The sequence below is a fragment of the Apteryx mantelli genome, chromosome 5 (genome assembly GCF_036417845.1).
Source record: "Apteryx mantelli isolate bAptMan1 chromosome 5, bAptMan1.hap1, whole genome shotgun sequence".
Taxonomy (NCBI): domain Eukaryota; kingdom Metazoa; phylum Chordata; class Aves; order Apterygiformes; family Apterygidae; genus Apteryx; species Apteryx mantelli.
In genome coordinates, this window is record NC_089982.1 from 11,239,566 (window position 1) to 11,260,291 (window position 20,726).

At 42.7% G+C, this 20,726-nt stretch overlaps 1 protein-coding gene across 1 annotated transcript in view; it reads right to left on the reverse strand.

Moving 5' to 3' along the window:
- Positions 1–20,726, reverse strand: part of SLC4A4 (solute carrier family 4 member 4) — a 198,358-nt gene that overhangs the window by 131,993 nt on the left and 45,639 nt on the right. The gene's annotated exons all lie outside the window — the stretch shown is intronic.

A 20,726-nucleotide genomic window follows, 5' to 3' on the forward strand; every position in this document is an offset into this window, starting at 1 on the left:
ATCTCCAATTAGTGAATGTGACTCTACAAGCCATAAGTCATTTATTTAAAATAGTCCATTCCCAAATAATCCACATTTCTTCAAGCAGACATGAAACAACTGTTCTGGACGGTACTACTTTTCTTTTACCAGGAATGCAGAGTATGTTTCAGTCCAGCTTTAATGCAAAGCCTAGACTAATCCCCCCAGAGAGCTTTAGCTAGATTTTGCCAAAGGAACAATTGTTGCCATTAAATAAGTTTATGCTGTGCGGTGGTGAGCATTTTCTTTCTACAGAGTGAGCTCTCATTCCCACGATGAAATGCATGCTGGAATGAAGTCACTTGACTACATTTCTTTTTTCTATAGACTCATCCCTCTGAAGTTTCCCATCCTAAGCAATTTACATAGAAACAGGCTGGAACAAGAAAACCATGATAGACAAAGTAGGCAGAACAAGTCCCAGACAGATAAAGGGAAACCCAAATAAGAGCAAGTCCAACAAAACGGGGTCAGACATGTTCTCTAGGAATACCCAGAGCACAAGGAAGAGTCCATGCCCAGCTGAATATTCACGTCAGCAGTCTGCCTCAAAGCAAGGAGCAGGAAGAAGATTTCCTCTCTCTTCAGCATCTGGACCGGGGAGAACAGAGCCAGGCAGATTTGCAAGATTCCCCAGAAAACTTTTAAAAGCCCAGAAACCGAAAGGCCAAAGCCACAAATCAAAATCCTCCCACATTTATTAAACTCTTTTCTAGCCTAAGAGTTTCCATTGCCTTCATGGCCTCGAAACCATGCGGTTTTGTGCTCCTCCCATTAGCACAGCTCCTCACCATGAGCTGCCAAGTCCACCCCAGCTACATACCTTTCCCCAAACACCCGCTGAAACCTTTGTGGACCCACCACTCATCATTTCCCAAGTTCAGCCTTCCCACACAGTCGTGACAAGTCAGTCTCATCGTTATCCAGAGAGGACAGTAACCATGAAGTGTTTGACTGTGAATTACTGCTGCTTCCAAAGGCTACAGTTACCACCGCGTTACTGAACCTTGCCCATTGCACTGGTTGCACAGCAAAGTACAGGGTTGCTGCAAAGCAAGGGTCCCCACGGTGCTGCCCGCCCACAGCTCGTCAAGCCCACCTTTATTTCAGAGAGCTGCAGCTGGGAACTCACTGAGGCTAAGTACCTCTACCCTCCCTTAGGGCTAGGCAAGAGAGAGAGACTCCTCTGGACTGCAGGTCAGAGCAAAACCTTAATTTAGCTTCCCTGAATTGGTATCTGTGAGACACTTGTCTCTGCCCAAATATGGTACAAATTAAATGCCTTCATCTTTGAAACTTCTGTTTTCAATATAGGTTTTCTGATCTCTCTGCAAAAAAAAGGCTAAGCCCCCAAAGTTTCACTATCTACAGCGAACTCTTCCTGATTGCTCTTTTCTGTATGTGGTATATTTAGTGTGTGCCCTTCTTCTTTCCTGACCATGATGATTCACCTCATAAGAGCTACTTATCCACATTAAAAACAAAAACAAAAATATCCCCCCAAACCCACAATGCTATCAGCACTCTACAGCCAAGGACCAAAATGTCACTGTAGCACTGTAGGCTTTTGTAATTATTACATTTATTATGTATATAAACCAAATCTATTATCTGTATCATCTACCACCCCTGCCAGACCATATTTGACCAAAGCTCCCACAGGGACAGGCACTCGGAGACATACTTCTGCTATGATGTGTGGTTCTCTGAGGCTGAATGTGCAGCTGACTCACTGTGGAGCCCAGTTCTTTCCTTTTGTGTGCAAACAGGTTTTGACACATATGCTTTCTGCTTCATTTCATCATTCCAGCATCATTCCAATTGCCACCACTTTTATACCATGAAAATTGCTTGGTTCCAAGCAAATGAAAGAGCAGATGTAATAGCTGCAGCCTTCTGCTGATGATCCCAGCTTCTCCTAGTAGAACTGCAAGTACAAAATAAGGACACACGCTTAACCCAGCAAGAAAACTCCCACATAGCTTTAACCCAGAGAAGTCAAGTCATTAATCAGAGCCTGAAATCTAAGCCTAATAAGTCATATCGTTATGAAACTGCTCTTGGAGCATGAGCGCAACACTGAGTAACTTCTGGAGGTCTCCATGGGTCAGGCTGCTCAAAATACCTCTCCTTTCATGCACACCCGTGTAATTCACAGGATATTATATACCAACAGCTCAGAGCTAAATCAAACGCCCCTCCTCAGCTGGATGAACTCAGTTCCCATTACTATATTTAAATATCAAGGTCTCTAGTTGGAAGCAAGAATTGAACACAAGCCCAATGCCACATTCAGGTTGAGACTAGTCTATTCATATGTTTCTTTACAAACAGAAAGAAAGGCTGTGCTCATTTATGCATACTTTTATTTCCATCTAACTGCTGATGTCTACAGTACTCTTTCAGTGATTATACAAACCATAAGGTAAAATGCACCAAAAGGGATCTGCATCTTTATAGACGTATATCTGGCAATACAAGTACAAACATCTTTAAAGAATCACTTGCATTTAAGTTAACATCTGCTTTCCTCTTCAGCTTTCAGATGACCATGCTCTTGCCTAAACACAATTTTGATACACTTAATGTCATTATTTTAAAGCTCACTCAGTGGGGAAGGAATCAGCAAATAAATACAAATAGAAAGACTCCCCCCCACTAGAACAGATGTTGGATCAGGATTCAAAGCTGAGCAGAATAGCCCACAGCTCTCAAATCTTTTATTCCAGATATCACAAAAATTTGTTTTAACAAATATATCATGTCTCTGGGAAATGGCTGATGATAATAACGGAGTAAGGGAATCATTTACAATGACAAATGTACCAGGGCTGAGGCCTTTTTCACCCTATCTTGTTTATTCTTTAGGTTTATGATATGCCTCATTGTAAATTTGAGTGTCCTTTCATTTCCATTCCCTTTGGTTCTTCTTCTTTGGCTTTCAGTCCTTTGAGTTACAAAGGTGAAATAATTCATTTTGGCTTATCAGTAGTAAGAGTCAGAAGAGATTCGAAAAAGGCAGTTCTTACCTCTCAATAACTTGTTTCTTCAAGACACAAACACATTCACAACACAGGATCACACAACAGAAACTTGAAAGCAAGTTCAATAGCCCTAGTATAATCCCGACAGACAGAAACACCCAGGAGCGGGACCTTGGACAAGACCTACAGCCATGGGAGACTCAGCCTCAACCAAAGTTTTTCCTCAGAAGCATTCAGGAGGATATAATGAAGCCTGTTTTAGTGAATGGTGACAGAAACATAATTATTCTGAGTTTTTTGCTTGTGCAAGCTAGAACTCCAGAAAGGTTCACGCTGGAGTGATAGGCTGTAGGGAGGAAGAAAAGGCTACAGCTCCGCTATCAGCAGGGTATTCTGCATACAACTGATTTACTTTCTCTCTTCATTAACACTCCCATTTTGTCATAACAACTTCCTGGCATCTGAGCAAAACAGGTTTTTGGCCTTGAGTTCTCTGGTCCTTCCTCCACACATTTCTTAATCATATAATTCTCTACCAGCTTCCTTGTGCAATCAAAATTATCTGCATCATCTTTCTGCCAACCTGATCTGGAGGAGGAGATAAATCGGGGGATGCCAAGAGAAGAAGGGAGAGGGCCCAGAAACAACCAGCATTAGGAAGAAAGGAGAAGCACTGCGGGAGTTCTCCTTATAGACATCCCTACACCACTCACCATGATTTTACTAAAACATCTATTGATCCTACTCATTAGATCAGCAGCATCTGGTGCCATCCAGAGATCAGCCATCTGTGCACTCATTTTCCGAACCCACGATCCCAACGGGAGGAGGTTAGTAGGTCACAGCCATAATTCTCACCACCTCCCAGGATGACAGGAGACACAGCTCCACACAGCATGAAACACCCAGAGAGCCCCTCTTTTACCAGTCCTTTCCCCCCACACTTCCCTACCACCTGGCCTCAGCTGCAACCCCCAGTTCAGTGCCCCCCAAAGTGACTAACCTGCCTTCTTCCTAGTGCAGAATCAAGACGTGACAGGAAAAGCAAATCTACAATAGCTCTGCTGGCAGGTAAGCAGATTTCAGAGCATGGAAAGAAAAAAAGAAGAAAAGGACACCAGTTTGAAGAATAATGAGACTAAGGATCAACATTTTCAATGGCCCCAGTAGGAACATTTTAATGAAGTTCACAAAAGCCAACAGAAAACAAACAGTAGGGCTTAGACAAGAAAATCCAACTGCTGGTTATATTTACATTAGAGGATTTTGCACTGAGCCTACATCAGGACTTTGTAAGCACTGATTTTTGGTTTTCATGGGGACCAAGATCTCACAAGCTTGCAGATCTATCTCCAAAGTTGTTTGCAGTGACAGACCTTGAGCCTGTCTCATGCCTGCCCCCACATCTAGGAGCAAAACTGAGTCTTACACTCTCTTCCATGGAAAATCACAGGAATTACCAATGACTTCACCAGCAGCTGGGACTTCAACAGGAAAGCCAACATGTCTTTCCAACTGCTTCCTGAACAGATGGTAACCCCAGCAGGCTCACAAGGTAAAACAGCCAGGTGTTACATGTACCTTAAATTCTAAATTGCTGTTATATAAACTCCTTTTAGATTTAAGCCCACTGCCACCTCAAGACACCACAGAGTAATCAGATCCCTTTTCTTGCTGCGAGTTAGTCTCTCTGAAAATCAAGCTATTTGGGGATGACTTTGGAAATCCTACCTTTCTGCATATGTTTCTGTGTGGACTATCTCCTCGGTTGCCATCACAATCATATTTGCATCAGCCGCAATCCCCAATCCATTTGGCATGCAGCAAGTTTGGTCCAGCCCTTTTCCAGTGGGCTGCATGCCGTATGCAACCTAGCCTGCCTCCTTCCCCCAGCTCTGTTTTGGGGATACTGCCTGTCACAAGGCAGAATCAGTAAGGGCACCCTCTATGCTGGTTTGCCCAGAGTGCATTTGCAGTCCAGGTGTATGCTATTTTCCCACTAGCTCCTATCTGTGTAGCCAAAACACCACGGAGAAGATTGCAGCCCTGGGTACGTATTTCCCACTTGGATTCCTAGGTGGGCTGGATTCCTGGAGCCTGGGCTCCACTGCTTCAGGGAACATCTTTCCTAGATGATGCTGTTTAGCTCTTCAGCTTGCTAGAACTGCTCGGCCTCTTAGTTTCAAGCGTTGTTTTACTCTACTGGTTTTAGAAAGAGAAAATTATTTTGACTGATGCTGGGATAAAGCCATTTACTTATAAACACTATGCTTCACATGTACTAGAAAGCCCCCAAAGGGAATGAGACTGTGTTGGGGGGACATCAGGCTGTCAGCCACCCTGCATAGTAAAAAACAAAAAAAGGTTGGGGGGGGGGCTGGGAAGGGTGATGTTTTTAGGTTAGCAGATCTACTCACACACCTGACAAGTGAAGGAAACAAAAATCCATCCTTTGGAAGATCTTGAAAACTACATGTGTAAATTGTCTTATTGACTTGTACTCTAGCCAGTCATTCCTCCGTCTGGGGGGGATAATGATTGATCAGTGACAGCAAAGAACATATAATATATGACATTTACACTAAGTTAGGAGGGATCTCTGACAGCTACTTTCCTTCTCCTTGTAACTAAGTTCAGTACTTGTCAACAGCATTCAACTCCAAACACCGTCCACTTTCTATACACCCCAAAAATAAATATACAGAAGCAGTATGATACCACTGCTGACCAGTTTGCCTGTTTAATCAATAAGACAGAGTCTCATTTGAGCAGAGCTTTCTGGTAAAACATGAGTCTCAAAACTCACGGTATGAAATGTATTCTATGAACAGTAGGGGAATGTTGAAATAGGCACCCAGCTAAAAGGACAGGTTCAGTTTATATATGCTTTCAAATGCTTCAAATACCTGTTTATATATACACAGAGAGAAACCTAGAGCTATGGGATGGCTTTTTCCCACACTGTGCAACAGATTTGCATAGAGATTAATCCAGAAAGGGCAGCTTTAGAGTACCAAGCATCACCTACACAGTTCAGCCCTTCTCAGCTATGGAAATATCTCTGGCTTAAAATCAAAATGCTTCTAAATGAGATTCTTTTCTTCACATGGTAAATTCCTTAAACTTTTCTGTCCCTTAGCAGTTTCACGTGAACGCACAGAACAGATTTAGGCAAAGATTTAAGGTGGCTTAGATAATTATAGTGGCACGTGCTATCAGTTCAAGACAGAAGATTAGCACAGTGAGCTTCCAGTTAAAGGTCTTCCTCTCTACTGTGAAAAGAATTGTCCTCTTCTTATTTTGTGCCTCTAAAACCATGGTTATTTGAATAATAAACCATTTCAACGTGGCAATATATACCCCAGGAAAACTTCCCAGAGGCACTTTTTCTGGTACTTAAAAACCTAAAGAAGTTTAAAGATGAAGTTAAAGAACCACTTTAAATCCACAAAGTAGACAGTTACTCACCCTGTGGCTTTAAACCCAGTGTAAAGTTTATATTGAATTACTTTGCTCTACACCTAGCATGATCAGTTGTGTCACCTTTGGCCACGGGAGATTTCTAATAAAAACTGCACAGTAAAGGAAAAAGCAGCAAAGACCATTCCTAATCAAGAATGGCTTACTTGTAAAGCTGCAAGCAAATATGCAGTTAATCAAGCCAAAAGTGACCAGTAAATGAAAATACTTCATATCACTCCTATCTACCACAAAATCAAGGCATTTTGACACTGATTCATCTCTTCATTTTACAGGTAACTTTCCTGTTATGCCCAGACCACAGTAACCAAATGCAAAATGTTCAATTCTTATTATTTTATCACCAACTTTGCACCAATTAATTCAATATTAACCAGGTGGGGTTTCGGTTTTCCTTAACTCCCCTTTCAAAGGGAATTTACTATAGAAGAACCTTAACTTCTGCTTAACCAAAAAAAATTGTTTCAATTCTTCAATTTGCACAGAAACCTTAAAAGCGTGGCAGGAGTGTGACAGCCTTAGGATGTCAAAACCAAAAGGCAAGCCAAAGCAAGTCCACTTTTGTATTTATGCTTCACGTTTAAATTAATCTTGTGATTTCAGGGGCCTAATAAATCATGGATTTTGATCATTTGAAGTTGTCGATAATGCAAGCAGAGCTGCTCAACAGCTGTTCTATCTACCCTGACATTACTACCATGGCAAGTTTTTGTGTTTTAATCAACAAATCACTGGAGGCAGGTTTTAAAAAAATTCCTGAAGATATGACACTGTGCCTTTAAATGCACTGTCCCTTATAAATAATCCTCATCAAAAGCACATTATCATTTCTCTCAAGAAAATGATCGTATTCATTCCCTCCTTCCTCTGCTGTAGCGGCTGCTCATCTCAGACGTATCCAGAAAGCTCCGAAAGCAGAATTCAGACCTGCACAATTCAACCTGGCCTCTGCGTATTCAGAAAACTCTGTCCTGCAAATTCACATATTATTCCAGGCCCAGCCATTTGCGAATGCTTCACAAGGGCACAACATAATGCTGATTTTTTTTTTTTTAATACCAAATGCAAGTTACTTTTCAGCACCACTTTTGATTGCATCACAGCCTCAGGAACACTGAAATCCTATAAATGCTTTCTAACTCTTACATGACACAACCCAAAGTCACTTCCATAAGCATTTGTAAGCCAGCAAACCCTACTGAAGTACCTGTGAGCCTCGACACAGTTAAAGGTGACTAACACGAACACTCAATAATGTTACCGCTATCTGAAACACAATATACCAGCATAAAAAAGAACAAAGCTTGACTATGACATTTCAGTTTAAGATGTGGATTTCTTCTGAGGAACCATGCAAGATCATAAGGATAGGGCTGGTTTTGTTTGTGTGGCTAAACAGTCATTCAGCTCCTAAGAAAATTTTTGTGGCACTCCGGGCAGGAAGGAAAGAAGGGTGGAAGCCATAGAAAATTTAAAGAAATGTTGCTGGAAAGGAAGAAAAGCTTACTGATACTGTGGAAAAGAGAAAGATTTTGGAGGCAAGCTGAGGATCCCCACCAAGGAAAGGACTGACTGCACGGGTGCTCGTGCCCACTGCCTGCTCAGCGCCCTTACCGCCCCGACAGCTTGCAGTGTCAGGACAAAAGGTAGCACAGGAGAAGGAGCTTCTTCCCCCTCAGTCTTCAGCTCCTTGTCCTTGGTACAATGCACAATCCTAGTAGGGAGACCCTAAGACTTCAAAGCAGAGGAAGAGAAACGGTAAAATGCAGGGGACAGTTTGGACTTTACTTAGGCAGGCGGTGTTTCTCAAAGCAAAGGACTTGCCAGAGCGAGACACATAGCTGTGTCTATAAAGAGTGTCAACCAGAGAGGATAACGTGGGAAACGCGGTTAGATTACAGTGAGATTTATTTTCACTCGCATGAGATCCTTCACATAGCTGTCCCTTTGAAGACTTTCAACACCAGGCTTTCAGGAGTTGCCAAAGGCACCCAGGGCAGCTCGCGGCCACGCAACGCTCAGACTTCATATGTTGTGTCCAAGCATGCGTGCAGCAGAGGCCTTTCTACGGGGTTAATGACTGAGCACTAGATCAAATCAGATCTAACACACACCTAACTTACTTGGGGACACTACTCCTTTCCTTATTCTCAAGGACAACTTTGGAAGCGAGCCTAGAGGGAAACCCACAAATACCATACCTTTCTCAACAGGGAAATAACTAATCCTCTGCATTACGAGCACGCAGTCTTCGTCTCAACTACCAGCACTGCCAAGAAAGATCACTTTCCGCTAGAGTGTGTGGGAGTCTCAGCTCACACCTACTGAAGGAGGAACAGTTCAGTCCTACCTTTCATCACACGTATGCAAAACCTGGAATTTGAAAAACAAAACCAAAACAATCCTCTGTGCAGCTCATTTTCCAGCTGTCACAAGCAAGGAGCAAAAGCTCAGCAAAGATGTTAAGGTCTTCCTCTATATCAAAGTGAGATACTAAAACACATTCAAGTAATTACTTAAGAAAATTCACTGACAGGGGAAAACACAAAAATATAATGCTGCAGGGTGCGGAGAAGAGCAGTGAACATCCTTGGCAGTGATAAAAATCTGCACTGTTTGCTTACCCAGAAACACTGATCAAAAAGCAGCTGCCTATTCCTCTCCACTCCTAAGCGCAACCGGCTCACTGAGTGCCACCCACCGTCCCACTCCCATGGATCGGCACTCAGGACCGCTGGTCTTCAGCTGGGCAGCAAAGGAAAACCGAGACCACCACGCTGGTTAGCGCCAGTCTCTGTTGTAAGCTCAATTTCAGCCATGCAGTCGCCTAAATAAGGTGGATATCAGGCGTAAAGGAAGCGCAAAATGTTTTAAGCAAACCTAAACGTTCATAAGAAGTCCTCATGCGACCAACATATGCAGAAGTCTATTTTTTTTTTAAAAACAACACACTTCAATCAAGGGTTGTTGCAAAGAAAGCCTTTTTTTTTTTTGTAATTAACTCTCTGTGAGAAACACTCACTGTACTCTTGCCAAGAAAAAAGAAAGCCTTTGCCTAGGGTGACAGTTCAAATGCAGGCCCAGCCTCATACCATGATGTACCTTCATCTTATAAAAGTGCTGCAGTGGGAGCTGAGAGTCTTTACAATTAGCAGGATGCAGCCAAAGGAAAAGGAGAAATACCATCCAGAACATCTCCCACTGACAGGCTTTGGAGTAATTAACAGGGGAAGGGAGTTGTGTTTAGCTGCTGTTAAAGTACCTTCCTCCTTCTTGTGTCTCTTCTCTATCACTCCCACACCTACAAAAAATCTTCCTAACTGCCAATCAACCAAGTCTTGAAGTAACTCCCCTCCTTATACCTCCTCTCCTTATCTTTCCTCTACATTTTCTGAGATCACAACACCTTCCCTGAACACAGGCATAAACCCAGAAATATCCTTCTTGAAACCAAACACAACTCCAGCTTTGCACCCCCTGCAGCGACAGGGGCAGCTCCTCTCTTTGGCCCAGGCACAAGAACTCCCTGACTGAAGCACTTCTCAGATATTAGAAGGTCCCTAACAAAATGCCCAGCACCAGAAAGCAATGATCTCTGTCCTACCTAGTCAGATGTCCAGTGAATATAATTAGAGGTCTCACAGCACGTTATGTAACACCTCCTTTGCATTGTAGCAGAACACCCAAAGGCGTTGTCAGCGTGTGGTGCAGCGCCCAGATGCTAGCTCTGCACTTACCGGCTGCGGCTGACCTCCTCACCGGCACCTTTCCCAGCAGTTTACCTTCCCCTGAGCACCTTCCCGTACCCTTTACGGTTTACTCAGCCAGCTGCACCCAAACAGCCGCTCAGATGCCCTCCCAGCTATGCAGAGGGCATGTTTGCAATCGAAGCAGTAATTATTTCTGTGTTTACCTCTATATTTACACCACATGTGACCTAAATTTGCAGCACTGGAGATATAAGGAGCAGCAAAAGGCATGTTTCAGCTGACTCTACCACCTTGGACAAATCCACTACTTGGATGTTTTGGTCTTCAAGAACCTACAAAGCAAAGTCCTTCAGATTCTCTTACATTTATGGTACGTCTCCCTGCCAGTCTTCCTCATGTGAAGATATCAGTACCAAAAAAGAAGATACTCAGCCATCCTGACTGGTATTTTTCCAAGGCTCTCGACATTGGTCTATCTCTGCTCTTACTGTAGTCAGCTGAGGCTAAAAGGCTGTTTGAAAAATCCCACCCCATGTCTTAAAGAGCCAGGAGAGAAACTGATTGTTTAAAAATCCAACAACGCTAATAGAAAGAGGATTCTTGGCATACCCTCTGACTATGCTACATCTGCTCTGCTAAGTACATACATTTCTTTCAATCTTGTAGCTGTCTCTTGCTATTTATAACTGCTAGTTTAATGACCTTTTAGTGTAGACAATAAGCCTGAGCCTTCCTAAATTGATGTTTAAATATCCTTGGTGAATTAATTCCATCTCATTATGGGTAGATTGTTCCATACTTGGACTGACAACTTCCACTCGTCACTGGAACTCAGCTGGGATGTTCTCCATAATAGAGAATCTTTCCCTGCAAGACAAGCACTCTGAGTTGGACGTGGTACCAGAAATCATACTCCATGTAGAGAGGTAGGGAGACAGTAAAGGACAGTGAAAGAGATCATAACCATGTTTTTTTTTTTTTTTTTAAAGATATATAGTTAAACAGAAACCTCACACTCAACTGTAAAACAAACAGGAGCAATTCCATAAGCATCCAAGGCCCAGCCATTTGGGCAAGCTGCCTCTGGCTGAGCTTGCAGGCAGCTGCACCTGATCAGGCCTGCCGTATTCTGCTGAAATTCCTGTATCACTTCAGTAACACCGCATCCACTTTGGTTCCTGCTTTGTGTGGGCAAATGTCCCTGAGAAAGGCAGCTCTGTGCTGGAGGGTGACCAAGCTTACACTTTGTAAGCAGATGCCTGCAGCGGAAAGCTTGGAAAAACCCTCTAGAATGCCTCACTGATGTCAATGCATGAGCTGTATTTAAAACTAGACAGAGGTGGTTTCCATACTAGTGGGCTCAAATTGCTTTTTCCATGGGTGGTTTCAAATAACCCCCCTCCCCGCCCTGTTTCAGAGGCATTGCCAGGGAGAGAGCCTTCTGCATATTCCTCGGCTCACGTCAGTTGCCTCCCCAGATGTGATGGCTCATTCTGTGCCTACGAGACACTCCTGGTCCCTGCAGGCTGAGCATGGAATATTTACTAGGAGTCCTCAGCACACTGCCCTTGATATTGCACCTATTGTGTTTATGAGAGACAGAGTTGCATACTTCAGCATCCCATTAGTTAATAAAGTTAGTAAATGTGAAATGTCGTTTCAGGCCTTGGGTAATCAAACTGTTCACAAGAACTGACATGGAGCAAAGGGGAAGAAAGACTTCAAAATATGATGGCTCTAAAGAAATGAAAAGCACGAGGTGGACAGACTGTATCTGATCCACCGGTGGGACAGTGCCCCAGAAACACTTGAACACTTGCATACATGCCCAAGAATTATGGACTTTGGTGGGAATTAAGGATGTAATGAAGCACTTCTCAAATCAGGGACACAAGGGAATCAACTGGCATTTCAGCCCTAAAGGTGGGTCCTCCTCTCAGACAAAGACCGTGCTGGTGAGCAAGAGAACATACCAAAAAGCAGAATAGCTACCAGGGATACCTGGCTAGCACCGTTCAGAGGTACCGCACTAGATCTCTACAGAAAAATATCCACACACACACATGCCGCCACCCCTGTATTATCTAGGCAGTGACACCCCTTAGGAGACCTAAAGAAACTGAAAGGGCCAAAAAGGTATTCATTAAGCCAAAAGCCAACCACAATGTAAAGAAAACTAAGGATATTAATGACATCAATTTCAGTGTGTCTCACATCAACCAGAAGCAATATGTAAAACTGTTGTACTTGGATTAAAAAAAAATTAAACAAATCAGCATAGTGAATTCATACTGCAAGATTGCTTGCCACAACATCTTTTATATCCCTAGGCATCTCAATAAACCAAGCACAGATGAGCCAGTTTTCAAAAAACAGTGCCAACTGATGTTACAGGATCTGTCAGGTTTATACAATCTATTACAGATAATTACAGTTCTCTCCCCATGTAAAACATCCTACTGAGCACTACTTAAACACAGGTATTCAGCAGCAAAGTATTAGCACACATACCCCAAACTTACAGCAAGCTTCAAGAAACTCAGAACTTTTTCTGAGGGAAAGCTCCATTTTAAATTAGAATTGTTAAAAACTGCATATTAACCCACAGCCATGGATGACGTTTGGCTATTGTTACAGAGGGGAATAGTGGCCCCCAAATAGCACATCTGGTGCATCCAGACCAAACCATCACCTTCACTCTGAGAGCTGCTCTCATTTCAGCACAACAGCCCAAGCCTCAGATGGTGCCTTAATGAAATGACTCTGCTGCAAATGTTTACTCTCGCAGCAAAATGCTCTTCCTAACCCATATTTGAGGGCTCAAGAGAGATTTTTTTGCTAAAACCCTAAAGAACTACTGCTGGTGGGTGGAACAGGAATTTTTCTGAGCAAACTGCAAACCGTTACAAACCTCTGATGGGATGACCTGTCATCTCTTCCTTCCCTCTCTCTCTGTATGAGTCCTCTAGAAACCACTCCCACAGCCAGATCCAGATTTTCAACCTCTTCGCTCTGTTTTTGCTTTTGTGTCCTGTAAACAGGTTCATAGTTCCACACTTTGGTCGGTAAAGAAAACCCTCAGTAAGCCTAGCCCACATGTTACTGCATCAAGAACGGCTGCAACTAACATTGTAAAATGAGAGATGGGCTCAGTCATAGCTACTTATCCCTTCTATAAGATTTTCTAAAACATCTATTCTGCGGTTATATTTATACACCAGGCATGTTTTGACACCTACCAAAATCAGATTTTACTGTCTTCGAGGATGCGAATGCTAAGAAAATGCTGTAGCAAAACAGAGGTTATCAGTTTTATGGGTGCCTCCTTATTGCTTGCTGTGTTTTGGAGGTGGGGTGGGGGGCTGTGTGTTTGTTGCAAACGTGCCAGAAAGTCCAATAATTTGCTGTGCAGAATGTGGGTCACTGTGCTAAAATCAACAGGTTCCAGATGACAATAATGAACTAGGTGCATCTCTTGTCACTTCCCTAAACACAAATGCACCCACATTTTTAACATATCTGCGGTAGAGAACTCAGGCTGGTTGAAATTTGGTACGACCTCTTCTCTGTGACACAGAGCTATTAAGCCTATCTTCGTCTGGCTCTTTGCTGAGATCTGCATGTGTAAGGCCTTGTGGCAAGACACCCAGTTGCGTTTGCTGCCCTCTGTGCCCTGACGAGGGATTCCCGGGCTTCCCCCTTACCCAGGGAACTTGGCATATATCTGTCCGTGCCAAACTCAGGAGAAAGGGAGAATAAACTGCCGCTCCAAGTTGGTAGGGCAAAGAATAACTGTTTCGCAGTTGGCAATCACGACCAGAAAGTTGAATTTATAACGTCCTCCTAAACAGACGTGTTAACAGCAGTACATAAGATGGAGTTTCCTCCACAGAGATGCAGCTTCAGAAGAAATACTAATGGGAGTTAAGTGACATGTACGTGGCTATGCAGCATCACTGACACTTTCCAGCACAGCCTAAGCCTTCCTCATCGGGGAACAGAAATAATGCGGGCTATTGGCTTCAGCTATGCTTGAGCAGGACTCTTGCCATGCCTGTGGCTAGGCATGGCCCCACATACCTTGCTGAATCCACTGTCAGTGTCAGGCATCACAGTCATTCCTGGAGACTGTCACCGAGTGGGGCAGAGTGCTCCGTAATGCCCATTTCCAGTAACCTATGAACACAAAATCTCCGCCAGTCCCAAGCCGTTTTTTCAGCATTACGCTGAGTTCAAACAAATCTTTCAGGCTGGCAACAAAAATGTTTCAGATCCACATGTGGTTTTAACAAAAACAGTCAGTAAACCATACAGTATCGTGACAAGGCTTTGCACCCCACAAACTGTGGGATAAAACTTTTATACCAAGCCAAGAGCAATAACAGACCATTCAAGGAAAATCTAATCTTTCAGCCCTTCAGCATAGGGCTGAATTTTCCTGAAAAGTCCCTCTTACAGTCTTTAAAAAAAGGGAATATTTACATGTATAAATGTGTGTGTTTGCACAGGTATATACAGTCCTACACTTCAGATGAGCATGAAGTCCTGTGTTTTTAAGGGAAAAATAATATCAGCAGGCAGCTCACTGTCCCATCAAAGCAAATTCCTTCTTTATCGTATTTCATTAACACTGTTTCAATGTCTTATTTTCATATAACATTGTTAAGCATGAAACTGGAAAGAGGCTAAGGTCAGACAGCCTACGAAACTTTGTGATTCAGAGGAAAAAGAGTTCCAAAATTTAAGATGCTGCAATTCACTTGCCCATTACTTTGTTTCCATAAATTGTGAATGAAGGCTCTGATCGTCTTCAGATCTGCAGGCTGAGTAACAGGACTGCAAAATGTTACCGAGCAGAGCAAGCCTTTAGCATTGCAAGCCATTACTTTATAGCTTTTAATACTAGTCCCACACTACACATCAAATTCCCCAAAATATTTCAGAAAGGGCCATACATTTTATATTTTGGGGGTATTAGTCTTCACTCATTTGGAATCACCTTTGCCAATAAAAGGGCTTTTCTTTCCTAACCACTGTATTCAGAGTCATCAATACACAGTGACTGTTTCTTAACTTGCAGAAACTGTTGACCATGCACAGATAAACTAAGCAAAGATGAGAATTCCCATTCTGTCAAGGAATCTGACATTTTCTACTTTTGTTTCTTCTGACATCGTCTGTATCACATATTCCAAGCATTTCCGTCCTAAACACTCTTTCAGAGTTTCAAAATAGGGAGATTCATATCTTCATCAGATGTTAGCAGGTACCTTTTACACATCCTGTGAGTCTCAGCAGTATGGGGCTGGGCCAGGCAAAGGACAATCCAAGCAAGTCCTGCACAAGCACTGGCATCTCTGCACAGTACCTTATATCGCTGTGTGCATAAACACAGTGTCTACATGCTACTACAGCACTTACCAACAGACATGATTTCACTGGGTTTAAGTCACCTCAAACAAGTATCAGGGAGGTGAGCCAAATTAAGTTGGAGGGCAACCAGACAATGAGAAAAAACCCCCTCCCAGATCCAGCAGAGATGCATTTCCTCATGGGAAAATCTCCACCTGTCTGTAGTAAAGAATGAGGAAAAGAGAAATGGATTCGGATCAGCAGTCTGTCCTGAAGAAGAAATGTATTTCTGCTTTCCTTGTTCCTCCCTTGTCTCATCCCTTATATGTAACAGCAAACTATACCATGCACTTCATATACAGATAAGCAACCAACTGACCTGAGGGCAGAATCAGGCTTGACACTTTTACACATCCCAACCGACAAGCTTCCTCTTGGTTTCCACCAGCAACACTCTCTGTCCGGCTGCAGGTCTTTCCTTCTGCCCACTAAGTGGGTTAACCAGGATGGATGAACCTGATGTGCCTAAAATTCCAGCTGGCCAACACTTCAGCCATTAGCATTACAAAATCACTTAACTTCCCCTCTGAAAGTCCCGTTTTGGGCATCATCTCTCGATACACCTTCTCGTTTTGCAGGTTGGGTATTTGAGCAACAACACAGGGTTCTGAGAGCACAAATCTTTGTTTACTTTTTAACAGTGGTGTGTGTTTTAGGCAGGTCAGAAGAAGTTATTTAAAGTCTGCCTAACACTCATGCAATCAGTTATATATATATTTTTCCCCAAAATACACATATGTGAGCTTCCTGAATGGTGCAGAATAACCACTGCTAAAGCATTTCCTCCTTACCGATCATAATTGGAAACCAGGGTCAGGCCAATTGCTAGTTAAAGGAGTTACTTTTATAAATATGGTGCTGGAACACTTCATCTGGGAAGCCAATTTTTAATAGTCTGAGCTTAAAGAAAGCCACATTTCAACCAGCACCAGTGTCAGCAGTCCTGCCTGAGAACAAGGGCGTGAACACCACTTTTCTCTCCTAGTGCAGAGACAGCCCCTGCAGGCCTGGAATATACTGAAAGGGCTCTGCTGAGGGAACATGGCCTTAATACCTCCTCCTCGGTGTATCAGACAATATCCCTGTCTGGATTTTATAAGCAGGCATCTTTCCTAAGCAATAATTTACTTAGGCTAAAACACATTTGTGTACATATTCCATTTCCCTAACCCTCTCCAGATGGGAGAGTTGAAGGCTATTTATAAACTCACAGATTTTGTCTTGTTTGACTGAACCGGACCCAGATTAAAAAAAAAAGTATTGTCATTTCCAGACTGCCCCAATTCCCAAATACAGAAGTGCAGCTAGACCGGTTTTGAACTAGAACAAGGTGTTTATAGGCAAGGTTTGCATTTATGGACCTGTCTACTCGCTTGCCTGTATCCACAGACGTGTTTCATCAGGTTCATTTGCTGCAGTACAGCAGTCTGACCTGGTGATTCAAATCCAGAGTTGGTCACAAACCGATTGCAGAATTTTTGCCAAAGAAGCTGAGGAATCATCTTCAGCTAAGATATCGAGGGTTTGGCTTATAGAGACAGATCAAGAAATAAAAGTGATGTATCAGCTCAAAACTAGCTTAACCCTTTGGTCAGTAAAAACAAAGCTCTCTATAACTGAGACAGTCAGAAATTGTTTTCTGAACTTCTAGAAACTACATTAACAACTTCATTAGCAGACATCTTGCAAATTGAGCTTTATATGATTGTCCTTGTAACTGAAGATGAAATAAACTACAAATCATATAAAAGTTGAACTGACAGTGTCTAATACTTGGCCAAGCTAATAAGTGCAAAAAAATAAATAAAGAGAGGAGCTATATAAATTCTTGGTTTTATAGACTTGGATGTATTTTACATCTTGAGTTGTTCGGGTTTTCTCAATTTAAAAGCTATTTTGCTTGTTTTAAAACACAGTTGAGAAAAACAGAGCATATATGAATCCAAAGTTTTCCAACTCTAAGGAAAAGATTCATATGTCTTCCATTTCAGTCCCTTCATCCTACCAATAAGGAGATGAACAACGCTTTCATTTTAATATCTCATTACATGTACACACACCTATTACCTCCGCTGAAGTCTTGCTGAAGACAGTCTCTTACACATTGTATTTGCAACACAGTATTCATTGAGCCTCAGCCTCTGACAGAGCCTTAAACCTGTATGAATCCGATACATTTTCAGCAGCTGGTACTGTTGAGGATGGACAGCCCCAGTTAGAGCTGGCCATCAGGCAAAGCAGTGTTACGCCAGGGTCATTTACACAGCTGTCCCAGCACCCCTTAATCCTGGGAACTGCACCACGCACTGCTTTTCTATTCTTGGGTCCCTTTACAAGACAGCCACAGTTAATGTTGAACTGTGTCAGACTGCACTGTGGACTCAGGACTTCATCTTTCCTTGGTGTCCAAGGCACTTATTTTTCCTCTTCTGAATGCATCAAGACATCGTGTGCCTCCCATGCATATCCAGCAAGCCACTGCAGAGCTGGCCCAACTCTGGCAGTTGCAGTCCCTTTACATTCCTCTGCCACTGTAGAAACACCTCAGGCATGTTAGACTAACGCTCGTTCTCTACAGTCAGGTCCAAGTGTCTCCAAGCTCCAAAAGTTTTTAATGCCATTCTGCATTTCACTTCTTGTTCAGTTTCTGTTGTTTTCCTCTTCAGAGAAGAAGGGCAAAATCCAGCGCTCCTTCCTGGCTGGCCGCAATGCAGCCACGTGCTCTCCCTTTGCCACCCCGCACCCTGACTCCCCAGCAAACTTCTTCCATCTTCCCACTCTTCTAAACCGCAGGGCTGAGCCCTAACAGATATTTCAGCTTCTTATGCCACATGCTCTCTTCTGACAGCTGTCTCAAATATTTGTAAGATATTTCATTTCCGCTTTCTCCCAGCTCATAGAATTGCCATTCCAAATTCCCAAGCTCTTCATCGCTAATATTCTTAGCTCTCTACCGAAACTGATCTTTAGCCAAGTACCCCTAACTCAATTACATTTAAAAGATGAAGATTAAAAACAAGAAGGGGGTTATATTGAGATTTCTTGCTGTAATTGCCAGTAATGAAAATCAGACTAAGTTGATGGGGGATGTATTTCTTTGTCTGAAGAGAACAGGTCTTCTCTTGGAAATATTTTCCATGCCTGAGAGTGAAGAGAGCAGGTGGAGTCTCAGTGCATCTAAGCCACTTAGACCCTCAAAAAGCCTTCAGCAAAGTTTCAATAAGAGACATCTATAATTGCCACAGTCTGAATAGCCAACAATTGTTTCTGATAGGCTGCCACCTACGAGACAGAAAACTAAATAGAAATAGGAGCCCGTTATAAATGATGGAAAACGTCAAGAGTAGAGTGCCAGAAACTGCTGTATGAAGCCTGCTGTTTACTACATATGCAGAACTAGAACGGAGAGGGCTGTTAGCAAGTGAAGAAATGTGAAGGAGATGAATAATTCAAGTCAGTCAAGAAAACAGGAGTTTCAGAAGGGAAAAAACCTGAGGAGAAGAGGCAATGTGAAATTCAATGTTTGGAAATTCAAGGCAGTAACCTGAACCACTCCTATCCTTTACAGTGTTCTAAATTAACTGTGCCAGCTCGTAAAAGGATCTGGCCACCAGCACACAACCGCAAGTCAAAGAACCTGGTAAAATACCTGGATATATGAGATGATGAACAATACAGAAGTTACAAATGTAGTATTAACGCAGTCGCATGGGACACCTGGAATATTGCGTGGGATTTAGGTGGCCCCATTCCAAAAATGCACAGTGCAAAGAGGTCAGGGTGGAAAAGACCATGGGGAAATTCTCAGACTGAGAGAAGCTGAAAAGACTGCACTTGTTTACACGGAGAGGAAAAGGAGATAAGAACATACTCAATTGTGAAAGGAATAGAGGAAAAATACCATTAACTCTGTCTCAGATGACACAGAACAGGAGGCGTGATGAACAAAATGAAAAGCAGCAAATCAAAAACCAACGGAAGAAATAGGTTTTCAACCACAGGAACAATTAGTCTGTGGAAATGGTTCTCCTAGGATATTGATACATCCAAAAACCCAGAAGGACTTAGTATGGATCTGGTCACTGGCACGCAAAAAAGGACAGAGGTGTATATATAAGAATTAAACATAAAATTTCTAGTGTTCTTAAGACATAATACTGTCTTTCAGTGTAAAACCAACTCCTGATTTCTGAGTGTTAAAAATAAAACTTCCTTGGGACAATTAGGGAACTACAGCTATGAAGAGCAAATGGACTTTGCGACATGCCTTTCTTTCCACTAGTCATTTTCTGAAGTATCTGCACCAGTGAGAATAACAGGCACAGGGCTAGAGGCATGACTGATCTGATCCCATATTACTGTCTTTACATGCAGCAACTATGCAGCAGCAGCAGCATTGCATAATGAAAAACTCATGTGTTTCTTCAACAAAAGATCAGGTATCATCCTGCTGCTTCCACCCCTCTCTAGCTCAGGAAGCATTTTCTCACTCTTAAGCAAATTGTTTACTGCAAGTTCAGCCTCCTGGAATTAAGCCTCAAAATTTTCAGCTACATCATCCTTGGGCTGTTCTATCTTCAAACCTTGTTGGCACAATCTCATTTTAGCAGGCTGTCACTGTCTCCCTCCCCCTTGTATTTAGGCAGGTACCCTCCAGATTTTAGATCAAGCTTGGGGCCAATGGAGAAGACAGCAAAAGGAATCGGACTTTATAACAGTCTCCTACGAAGTTACTGACGAGCGACAAAGTCATGACACTGGATAACAAAGATCTCACGTGGTTAACAATTTCAGTACCAATGTAGGTACAGGGCCATCACCAACAGACATAATCTGCCTATCAAAATTCAGATATTCAAGCCCTACAGATATTTATCGATACAATAATGCTACATTTTACTCTTCTTTTCTTTTGCGAAACCTTAAACTGATAAATTACTGAAGGGAAAAGTCTTATACGCACCATAAGTTACTGACACGATCAAGCCAAATCCCAAGAGGATGTTTCTTACAGCCTATAGCAGTGGTCTTGGTCCTTCTTATTACCCTGCTCCTATGGGGCGGTTTCTAGCTGAACCCACGGTTTGTACTTGAATCCCAGAGAGGGTACGCAACCTGC